The sequence below is a fragment of the Elephas maximus genome, chromosome 21, assembly GCF_024166365.1.
Source record: "Elephas maximus indicus isolate mEleMax1 chromosome 21, mEleMax1 primary haplotype, whole genome shotgun sequence".
NCBI lineage: Eukaryota > Metazoa > Chordata > Mammalia > Proboscidea > Elephantidae > Elephas > Elephas maximus.
The window spans coordinates 32,894,074-32,906,095 of NC_064839.1; the positions used below are offsets into that span (position 1 = coordinate 32,894,074).

Here is a 12,022-nt window from a genome sequence, read left to right on the forward strand (position 1 = left end):
ACACAAACATGCTGCCTTGGCCATCAGCTTAAAGACAAAAAAACCCTCCCATTTCTCCGCTCCCGTTCACTACAAGGCTTGGGAAGGAGCTGTCACCTCTACTGCCACACGCCCCTCACGAATTCCCTCCCCAGGCTCCCTTACTTGCTCCTCTCCATTCAGCTGCTCTGGTCAAAGTCATGGATGGCCTCTTCCAAAGCCACTGGTCAAGGCTTGGCCCTCCCTGGGCCCAAGCAGACCACATTCTCTCTTCTTGCTTGGCCCCTATGGCCCTGCCCTCTCCTGCTTTCCCCCCTTCCTCGCTGGACCCTCCTCTTCTAACAGATCTGCTGTCTGAGGCCTGGGGGCCTCTCTCCCTGTCAGCTTGTCCACTCCCGTGGCCCCAGGAGCCAGCTGTTAGTTCATGGCTTCCAGAAGTCATGTCCAGGCTGTGCCATGGCCAACTCGATGTTTCCACTTGGGTTCTAATTGGCATCTCAACCCTAGCCTGCCCAAACAGAGAAATCCTTATCCTCCACCAAATAAATATATATATATATATATTCTTCCACCCCATTCTCCACCTCCATACAGGTGTCCACGAACTTAGTGAGTGTCCTTGGGCAAGGCCCTCCCTTTCTGGGACCTCTGTTTGCCTAGCTGTATAATGGACTTCCCAACCATTCATCCATGGAAAAACAAGGGCAACTATGTAAAGGACAGACTCCCAGGCCCTGCCCTGGGGGATCCCAGATCTGCTGGTCTGGGGTGAGGCCCAGGTATCGATAGTTTTTGAAAGCTCCCCAGGTGACCCCCATGAGTGACAGAATCTGAACCTCCCTTCCCAGCTTCTTGACTGTCACAGGTTCTGGGCCCACCTTTTGCTCCACTATCTTCCAAGCACCTCACTGACTTTTCTTTACCTCAACAGCCTTGTGAGGTTAAGGCTATGATTATCCCCATTTTACAGATGAGGAAACTGAGGCTCAAGGAAGGACACGACTGGTTAACCATCACAACAAAAACAGAGGCAGGACACCTGGATCCCTGCCCGATATTTTGATACCCAACCAAATCCCACAATTCAGACTGGCTCCTTAGAGCTGGAACCCCCTCACGCCCACACCCACTAGGGAGAAGCTCATCTGGTCCCCTTAAGCCAAGAATGGCTGTTTCCCCTCTCCCCACCCAACCCACCCCCAGGGTCCCTCCGTCCTCCCCATCACCTATAAATCTGCTCCCCAAGCACCCCAGTATATCACAGGGTCACGGGGGGCCAGGTGGACTGAGGCTTGATTTCTGGCTTTGCTACAGCCCTGCTAATTGAATGTTGTTGTGGCTGTTTTTAGGTGCCATTGAGTCGATTCCAACCCATAGTGACCCCGTGTGACAAGTAGAACTTCCCCATAGGGTTTTCTTGGCTGTCATCTGCGGAAGCAGATCACCAGGTCTTTCCCCCATGGAGCCACTGGTGTGTTCAAACCCCAATCTTTCAGTTAGCAGCAGAGTGCTTAACCGTTGCACCACCAGGGCTGCTTTGCTAGGTGAATAAGTGCCTTAAACTTGTTGGGCATCAGTTTCCTGGGTTGTAAAATGTGGGTAATAACATTTTCATTCAGGGTTACAATGGGTGGTGTAGGTCCAGGGGCCCCCACGGACTAGGCCCTTGAGATATTGAGCTCAGGGGCCCAGGGATGAGGTCTGGAGTCAGGGTTCGAGTTCAGCCAGGTCCAGAGTTAGGCCTCCATGTGGACAGCCTATCTGGGCGAGGTGGCCGCCCACCTCGGGACCTGCCTATCTGCAATCGGCCCGGCCCTCACAAAGGAACAATAACAGGAAAACCTGAAGGGGCGGCAGCCAGGCCTCCCTTGCTGGCTGGGTGTGGCTCCCCCTGCCCCAGAGTCAGACAGCCGAGCTGCACAGAGCTCCACACCACATTCAGCCCTGGACAGAGAGCGTGACGGAACAGAAGCCCACAGGCACGGTGAGTGAGGGTCCCCACACCCCATTGTACCTCAGACCCACCGCCATATGCCCAAGAAGGGAGGGTCGTCAGCTTCCCCATCTCTAGAATGGCCGTGTCAGGCTCCCAAGGGAGAACTGCTCCTGTGGTGTAGAATGGGCCTCCCCCTGCTCAGCGTAGTTGGGGAAAGTACACTCAGAGGTGCTGTCGCAGGGCAGAAACAGGGGTTCTCAGGCTGGGTGAGAAGGTGAGAGCTCGACTGTCCCACAAATGGACTCTCCAGCTCAGTGTAACCCCAGGGCCCACCGAGCCTCAGAGGCCCACTGGTTTCCGTCTGTGCCAGTCTCAGAGAGGGCAAGATTCTTTCCAAATCACCCAGCACACCAAGGGCAGAGGATTGGCACCCACGCCTTGGCTCCCCCTCAGTGCCCCTTACCCCATGGGAGCAGATTCATCGAGGCCTGACATCACCCCAACCACAGCTGAGCTCTGTGTTGAAATTCAGGGAAGGAGGCCAGAAAGGAGCTCTGAGCCTTGTGCCCTCTCTGTCAGCCAAAGCCCCAGTTTCAGGATAGGCACACTGAGGCCTAACCTCAGCTCTGGGCACGTGGGGTGCTGTCTATGGGAATTCCCTATGCACTGTGGAGCTGTGGTCAGGAAAATGGCCTATCCTTTGTCCCCCAACACCCACACACCCACAGGCTGGACAGGAAGGACCCAGGGTCCTTACATCTGAGGGCAGCCCCCTGGGACAGCCTGGAGAACAGGCGGTCTGGGGCAGAGCTCAGCTTGGAGCCAGCCATCCTGGGTTCAGGCCCTGGCTCTACCGCTCACTCCCTATGTGAGCTTGGAAACTTACTCACCAGTGGCAACCTCAGTTTGCTTGTCTGAACAATGGGGATAGCAAATATTTTTGCAATTCATTGTGAGACCTGGAGTTCCGCGCATAGAAACTTCTTAGGCAATGGGGCTTCTTATTTTACCATTATCAACAGCACCACAAGGTAGGGATAGTCTTTCTCCATTTCTCTGTGGCAACAACTGAGATTTGGAGGAGTTCCGTAAGAGCTGGTGGGAGATCTGATGCAGCACCACATGGCTTCTTATCTCTGTCTTCTCATCTGTAAAATGGAGGAAAAGTCTTTTCATGAGCCCATTAAATGAGGTGAGTGGTGTCCACATCTGGCACTGGGAATGGCTCCAAGTAGGGAGATCCTTCAGGAATTGTGGCTGATTTCCCTGCAACCCCAGGGCTGACCGTGACTGTGAATGTCACGAACATTTGAGCGCCTGAGCACAGTTCGAGGCCACTAGACTGAACCCAGGCCCCATCATGGATGGTTCAGGAGCCCCCCAAGTAAGAGGGAGTGGGTGGAAGTGAGGGGGCACCAAGTCAGTTATTGCTTTGGGGAGCACTTGTCGGCACCTGCAAACTTCTGGGCACTGTGCTTGACCCCAGTGGAGGTGAGAGGGCAGGACCTCTGCCCTGTGTGGTGGCAGATAGGATTCTAACGGGACACAAAGGGCATCCTGGGGATGCAAGGCAGAGGACCTAGACAGGCTGGTGCAGCCGGAGGGCTTTATACAGGGAGCGGCAGAAGGGGCAGGAGGGCCGGTGATATGAGTACCAGCACAGTAGCTTTGGTTCACCCGTAGGCAGCGGGGAGCCCTGTTTCCCCTATCTGGCCTGTGTCCAGCCTGCCTGTGGGCCCCAGTCTGCAGGGCAGCAGATGACCCTCCGAGAGTCCAAGAGCTGCTGAACCCCCAGGCAGCCCCACCTATTCTGGCTTACTGGGGGGGAGGGTCTACTGGCCTTGAAGGGGTTAAGCCACCCGTCTGAAGCAATTGTGCAGCTGAACAAGGGCCGGACATGAAAGCAGGAAGCCAGAGGGGGCCACACTGATTTTCTCCCAAGTCGAATGACTCACAGCTCTGTTGCTGCCTTGGGGACACACAGTGGGCACAATAGCCACCAGCCCAGGAAAAATCTCAGGCCCTTCACCTAACATGGACCCATCCCTGCTACACCCATCACCTCTCTGCAGCCCCTCAGCAGTTCTGCAGCTGCTACAGATACTCCCATTTGACAGGTGGGACAACCGAGGCCAAGAGCAGCTGAGCAGCCAGTCTGAGGTCACATGGCTATTATGAGGTGGAAGCAGGATATGAGTGAGACCCAGCCCCTTCTGACCCCACAGCCCATGCCACACTCCATAGTGAAGTTCAGAGAGGGGAAGACCAAGAGGAATGACCCTGACAGTTTGAGTGACAGACTCGGCACAAGGACAAGCCAATGGCCTGATACTCCTAGGGAAGTAATGTTCTAGCAGACAGGCCCTGCACTCGGAAGCTTGGCTTCTGGCTGGGGAGATAGTGAAAACCTGCCTTGAACCAGGGCCAAGCTGGGGTTGGGTAGAGAAATCACAGAAGGCTTGCTGGAGGAAGAGCAGGAACCCTAGGTGCTGTGAGCCCCTCTGCTTTCTGAGTCTTAGTCTTCCAATCTCTCTAGGGCAATTGTCCTTAAGGTCACTCAGAAACCCCTAGACTGTCTGCCTCGGGCCTTGGTGGGAATGGTCAGGTCCTGGCAGGTGCAGATACTAGAAGGAGAGGGAAGTGGGCCTACAGAAGGGTCGGGGGAGGGCCAGGCAGGCGGTGAATGAGATTTCCTTCTGGAGAGGAATAGAGGGAAGGAGGAGGTGGGCCCAGGGCAGAATCAGGAAATGGGGCTGGGTGTAAGTCCACCAGTGGAGCCCACAGCTCCCAGGCTGCAGGGGATGGGGAGACGGAAGGTGGAGACGGCCACACACTTACTGAGGACCTACTGCATGCCTGGATTCCCACCCAGGATCTCCTTTAAATGTCCTGTCCACGGAGGCAGCTGTGGTTGCCTTCTTTACAGATGAGGCATCTGGGGCTCAGAGAGGGCAAGAGATGGGCCTGTGGTCACACAGTTCATGAATAGGCAGGTGTGTGAGATATGTTTTGCTGTCCCCATTGTCCCCTAGTCCTGCAGGGAGTACAGCAGGCAAAGTAGGCTCCCCTGACAGATTCAAGGTCAGGAAGCCCCAGAGGAGGCTGGAAAAGACTTCCCAGGGTAAGTGTTCTTTCCTTGAACAGGGGTATAGACTGGATGACCCCCTGGGGTCCAGAGAACCCCAGCTCAAATTCGTTTCAAATTGCAAACCAAGTCTGGTGAATTGATAGTATCGACCTCAAAGCTTATGTTGAGAAGGATTCTGGGGCTGAGTTCAAGTCCAGTGGGAATAAACACTGTGATTGACTAGTGATGTCTGCCATGGGTGAGAAGTGGTAACTGGTATCCACGAGCTCTGTTTTGCCACCCTCACCTTAAGAGATTCCCCGCACAGGGGTACATGCATGTTTATCAGAGCCCTTAAGAAAGATAATCTCATTGTTCCCAGAAGATCCAAATCCTAATGGCAGTGTGTCCTACAATGCAATGGGCCATTAGAGGAGCTATCTGGGGACAAAGAGGAGCTTCTTTGCCTTATAACAACTATTACACCTGCTCTGGACACCCAAGGTGTTGTCTGCAAAGTATGCAGATTTGTTCCTAAATCCTGTGGGTAAGGAGGGAACCAGTGGCAAAATCAGAACTAGACACCAAGCCCAGGCTGACAGGCAGCAATAGGGACATCGAAACTCTAAGCTCTGGGACCTTGAGTTTATGCTTCTGGATACTGGAACAGAGTGGCGACTTGGGGGACACAAGACAGAAGGAAGCCAGACAGTCAGGCGAGAAAGGCAGAGGCTGTGCTGGGGCTGGAGTCAGTCAGAAGACCTCATGAAGAAGGTGTCCCGGCGTTTGAAAAGAAATAAGCGTTCACCCAGGAGTCCCTGGGTGGTGTCAATAGTTAAGTGTTCAGCTACTAACCAAAAGTTTGGTGGTTCTAATCCATCCAGAGGCACCTTGGAAAAAAAGGCCTGGTGATCTACTTCTAAAAGAGCACAGTCATTGAAAACCCTATGGAACACAGTTTTACTCTGTAACACAAGGGGTCGCCATGAGTCAGAATCAACTCAATGGCAATGGGTTTTTTTTTCTTTTTCTTTAAGCATTCACCCAGGGAATGCAAGGAAGGTTATTCCAGGTAGAGGGAACAGCCTGTTCAAAAAGCCTGCTCTTGAGAGGAAAAGCACTGTGTACTCCAGAAACTGCTATCTCCCCCCGCGTCTGGAAGGGACAGGGAGGTGGAGAAGAGAGGAGCTGGAGGGGTGGTCAGGGGGCACACCGTGCTGGGCCTTGAATGCTAGTTCAGGAGCTAGACTTCACCCTGCAGATTTGGGGAGCCAAGAAGGGGCTGTCAGTGGGGAGTCAAGAGAAGGAGGCTGTTGGCAGAACCCCAATGGAGGGAATAAGGCCTGAGACACACAGGAGCAGGACCCAGGGCCTAACAGCCACAAACCGGGAGAAAATACCAAGGGGCAGTTCAGAGCTGCTCAGTCCTGCCCCCAACACCCCCATCTTCTGGCTCCCAGGGCCTCACCCTTCCTCCCAGGGTCTGTGGCTGCCAGGGCCCAGCTGTAAATCTGGGGCTCATGGCAGACAATTCGGGAGTCCCTAAAGGAGTGTGGGGGTCATTGGGGTCAGTCCCTGGCCTGGACTGAGGCTGGAACTGGTGGGGGTGGGCCAGTAGTGGGAGAGCTGCCCAGGGCCACCCAGGGAGGCAGACCAAAGCTCATGCCCCACCTGCAGGCACACCTGTGTGTTCTGGGCTATCTCCTCCTCCCACTAGCGGTCCCTCGTCCCTGACCTGAGGCCTCTGGCCAGAGTCCAGAGCCAGCAGGAGACTGGGCTGGGACAGAGCATCCTATCCACCCACCCTCTGGGACTTTCCGTGGAGCAGGGCTCAGCTGCCAGATCTCAGCTGAAGGTGGGGTGCTGGGCGGGCCCACGGTGCCAGCTCAGGAGGGCAGCTGTGTGCACTCGTGTAGACGTGTTGGAGGGGTAGTGTGTCTACGTAGTCTGAGGATATGGTGTGTATATCGCATATCTGGAGCCTTCCTCTGTTCCCCCTAGGGCCTTCCAGCCTGCTCAACAACTCCTCAGAGCTCAGATTTGGCTCTGAGGCCCAAGGGCTGAGCAGGGCTCTGGTCAGGCCAAGTAGGGGGCAGCTCAGTGGCGGGGGGCAGGACCAACCCGGGGGCATGGGTTCAGGCTTCCTAGGGCCTATTAGCTACAAAGCCAGTGGGTTCCAGGGAGCCCCCAAAAGGAATAGCTTCAGTCCCTCCCTCTCCTCCCTTCTTTCCCCTCTGTGTCCCCAGCCCCGCTTTTTGACGTTGTAATCTAAAGGACACAGAGCTGAGCAGACCTCTCAGCCCCTTCAAGGCCAAACCTCAGAAACAGATGGGAGCCCACAAATAGTGGGTCATCAAGAGAAGCAAGACTCCCCCTGGGACTGGGACCCCCAGACCAACCAGTGTCCTCTCCCCCTCTATCCCCTCTTCCAGTTTCCCATTCCCTCCACAACCAATCATGGCAATGGCACAGGACTGGGCAGCATTTCATTCTGTTGTGTATGGGGTCACCATGAGTTGGGGACCAATTCAATGGCAGCTAACAACAACAACATTTTATCATGTGATTAATGTCCATCTCCCCCATGGGGGTGGAGCTGGTGTTTGCTCACCATTTGTAGTTCAGTGCCTGCGACATTGTTGTTGTTGTATGCCTTCAAGTCGCTTCTGACTCATGGTGACCCTACGTGACAAAGTAGAACTTCCCCACAGAGTTTTCTTGGCAGCAATCTTAATGAAAGCAGATCTCCAGGTCTTTCTCTCATGGAGTCGATGAGTAGGTTTGAACTGCCGATTTTTAGGGTAGCGGCCGAACACTTAACTGTTGTGCCACCAGGGCACATAAAAAAATGAAAAACCCATTGCTGTCAAGTCAATTCTGATTCATAGTGACTCTGTAGGACAAAAACTGCCCTATAGAGTTTCCAAGGAGCACCTGGTAGATTTGAACTTCCGACCATTTGGTTAGCAGCTGAGCTCTTAACCACTGCACCACCAGGCTCCTCCCACGGCACATAAAAAAAAAAAATAGGCGCTAAATAAACATTTGTTGAGTGATTGCATGATCCCAGGGACTCCAAAGAGGGCTTCAGAGAAGTGGTGACATGTGACCTAAAGCTTGAAAGATAAGTCGCATTTTCAGGCAAAGGAGAGAGAACAGAAATTGCAAAGGCCAGGAGGGTGTAATGGAGCCTGACTGGTGTGGGGAGCCTCCATCTTGTGAGTGGTGGCTACTCACTAAGCACCACTGAGACCCACAGCTAACTGGGGAGAAGCAGACACAGGCATAGGACCTGGATTCTGTCCCCAGGGTGCTTGTTGGCTCAGCCTTTGGATCCACCCCTCAACCTTCAGTCTTGGCCCAGTATCCAGGTTCCAACCCCAACAGCCCCACCCACTGTAGACACACAGCCCCCGACCCTGGGAACTCTCCAAGGTCCTCACCTCCCATGTGGCAGGGGTGACCTCCGCCATCCCAGGGTTCTCAGAGGCTTCCTGCCCCTTATCCTAAGCTCCATGCTACCTGCTAAGGGCGTTGGGTCACCCACTCTGTCCTCTGATTTGGAGCCCCCAGGACCTACTCAGACTGATCGAAGGCACAGAGGGCCTTCCCTTACCCTCAAATCCATTTTGAGTTGCACCAAATGCCTCTCACGTGGCTCCAAGGAAAGCAGCATCGTCCTGGATCCTGGGTGACAGGAACATGAGCAGGCGCCTGGGTTCTGTATGCCCCACATGCACATCTGAGTTGCCAGTGTGACCCCTCAGCTCACCACGGCTGTCAGGCAATTTCCCAGGCTGCTCAGCTGGGGGGTTCTGGGCACAGGAATCACTCCCAAAGTCCTCAGGCCCTCTGGGCTTCTGTGGGGCCCAAATCCACCCAGCAACAACAAAGTCTCCTCAAAAACTAGGTGAAAGTAACCAAGAGACATGACTCCGACTTGTTAAAAGGAAAAGGGTGACAATAAGCTTGCCCAGCTGTGACTCTGACCACGCCTCCAGAAGCTGCTGCCAAGGGGAATTCTCTTTCCCACTGTGGCTATAGCAAATCCTGCAGGCCCCGACTTCCTCTCCATCAGTAGAAGGAAGAGGAACGATTGTCCAGCAAAATCATTTTTGCTTGGCCCCCATTTTGGTGGCCAAATTTCTAACACAAAAGGCAAAAATACACAGAAAGGACCCTCTGAGACTGGGTGTAGACGGAGCCCAGAATTTAGAGAAAGGTAGATGATGAGGGTTCCAGATTCATCACTTATGAGTCTCTGGGCCTCAGCTTCTTCATCTGTGAAATGGGGGTGGTAATTTCTACATCCTGGGAACCGTGTGGGAATTAAAAGAGAAAGTATATCTGAAAGGCAGGCACTGAGAACAGTTTATTATTGTGTGTGAATGTGAACATCACTTCAACCTCCTCTTCTGTCAACACATCTCCTTTTTTCTGCCTCTGATCCTCCTGCCTCCCTCTTACAAGGACCCCTGTGATGACCTTGGGCCCACCTGCATAGTCCAGGATAATCTTCCCATCACAAGATCCTTTAATTAATCACATCTGCAAATTCCCTTTTACCATTTAAGGTAATGTAGTTACGGAGTGTGAGGATTAGGACATGACATTTTGGGGGGGCCATAATTCAGCCCACCACACCAACTTGGCCACCTCTTCTTATACCCCACTCTCCCTGGCTTATTTCTATCTGACTCAGAAGCCTCCTTTTGGTTCCTCAAACTCACTAGCCATTTTTCCACCTCAGGGCCTTTGCACCTGCTGGTGCTTCTGCCTGGCATACCCTTCCTTCCCCTGGCATTCTTAGGGCCGACTCTTCATATTATTCATATGTTGACTTAAATGTCATCCGCTCAGAGAGGTCTTCCCTTTCCTCAAAGTCTCAGCCAGATACCCTCTCACTCTGTCACACACACCCTTATTGTTCCTTGAGAATCTCTGATCACTAGCTGACATTTTTCCTCGTTCACGTTTTCCTACTGTTCTCACAATAGTGTGCACTCCCTGAGGGCATGATCCTGTCTGCCACCTCGCTTACTACTGCACCCAGATGCCCAGCATGGAGGAAGGCATACAGCAGGTGCTCAACCTTCTGCCCCAGAAGCCTAAGAATGTTCCCTCCCTCTTTCTCAGTTTCACTTCTGTTTGGTTTTTTTTTTTGGTCACTTCTTACTTGAGGGAGGAAGAAAGGGCCCAGACTTACAATTCCTTTCAGGGAAAAGAAGGAAATGGCCCACAGGACCCTGGCACAGCAAGGCTAGGTCAGCGGTCATGCCTGCCACATCCCCTGAGTCAGGACCAGCTTTCAGACCAGGACTCCTGACACCACCCCCCGCCCCACATTCCCTGCTCCAAGCCTTTGTCCATCGCTGTCCTCCTCAGGACTGGAACGCCTGCCCTTCCTACATTCTATCTCAAAGGGCTCCAGATAGCTTCCAACTTGACCCCTCTTTTATGACTGATGAAACTGAGGCCCAGAGGAGAAAGGGTCTCCCCCCAGGCACATGGCACCTTCATTCTGGGGGCCTGCTCCAGCATTTCTTCCCCACCCACCCCTAAGGTCCTACTTCCTCCTGGGCCAGGGCCAGTCTGGAGGGTGGGGACCTGAATGCTAAGGTCAGCCGTCACTGAGGCCATGGGCGCCAGTGGCTCAGGGGAAATGTTACCAGAGTTTAGAAATGCCTGTAATGTGCAGAGATCCAGCCTTCTCCTCAGGGTGACAGGGAGACAGCTGGGGGCGGAGTCCCCATCCAGTGCCCCATGGGTGCCTCTGTCCTGCAGGCACAAGCCTGGTTCCCACTCACATCCACCTGCCTTCTTCTCCTGCCCCATCCCAGGAGCCACAGGTCAGTGACACAGGGACCCAGGATGCATGAGTTGATGGGGTCAGGATGAAGCTGGCCCTGGTCACTGGGAGGCCCCAGCTCCTGGCCCAGGCTGACCCCTCAGGTCTGGCTCCAAAGGCACACAGTCTGTTCAGTTGCACAGGGTTCTAAGCTGAGAAGGTCCTCATGCTTGGTTTCATGCTCTGCTGTCTCCATCTTGAACGTCTTAATAACATTTGACAAGGGTCCGTGTTTTCCTTTTGCACTGGGCCCCACAAATTATGTAGCTAGTCCTGTGAGCCCCGACTCTCACCCCTTTACCCCAGCCCTCCTGGAAAAATGCAGGTGCTCGTATTACTGGTCACCATGTTGAGCACCTGCCTAGGCCTGCTGGCAGCTGTAGGTGCCACCGCTGCCCTGTGACAGCTCCTAAACTGATCACATCTGGTGACTCTGGGGTGAGGGCCTGACCCTCTGGCTTAAGACATCTGGGTTCTGAGCATCAAAAGAAAGCTGCCACAAGGACTCTCAGGCTGGCTACAGGGGGCATATGTGTTCAAAGGGACCCTTTTAAGTCCCACCTCATGGCAGCTGCTAGGGCAAGGAAGACAGTAGGAAACAGCATGAACTTGGGGGCCAGACAGACTCAGAATTCCTGGCTCTGCTCCTTGCAGGCTGTGTGATCCCAGGAACATTACTGAATGTCTCCATTCCACAGCTCATCTACAAAATGAGGATTCCACTTATACCCACCTTGAGGGCTATTGGGTAGAATAAATGAGAAAACACATGTAAAGTGCTTGATATGGTGTCAGGCAAACAATCCAAAACCAAACCAAACCCATTGCCATCAAGTCGATTCCAACTCACAGCCACCCTATAGGACAGAGTAGAACTGCCCCATAGGGTTTCCAAGGAGCTCCTGGTGGATTCCAACTGCCGTCCTTTTGATCAGGATCCATAGTACTTAGCCACTCTGCCACCAGGGTTTCCAGGCAAACAATAAGCACTAAATAAACATTAGTCTTTGAAGTCAGTCAGACTTGGGTTCCATTCTCAGCCCTACCAAGTACTTCGGTGTGAACTTAATTTCTCTGTGCCTTGGTTTTCTCATCTGCAAAATAAGGATAACCTGAGGGCCTACTGCACGGGGCTCTGAGAGCTACCATCAGCATCAGCATCGTCTCCTCCTCTAGAAAACCTTCCTAAAGC

General features: G+C 53.5%; 1 protein-coding gene across 1 annotated transcript in view; it reads left to right on the forward strand.

Moving 5' to 3' along the window:
• The first annotated feature begins 1,851 nt into the window (after positions 1-1,851).
• The window catches only part of CDH5 (cadherin 5), a 36,932-nt gene continuing 26,761 nt past the window's right edge, over positions 1,852-12,022 (forward strand). The window contains exon 1 of the mRNA XM_049864709.1: positions 1,852-1,963. The gene's annotated coding sequence lies outside the window, so the exon portion shown is untranslated. The remainder of the gene's footprint in view (positions 1,964-12,022) is intronic.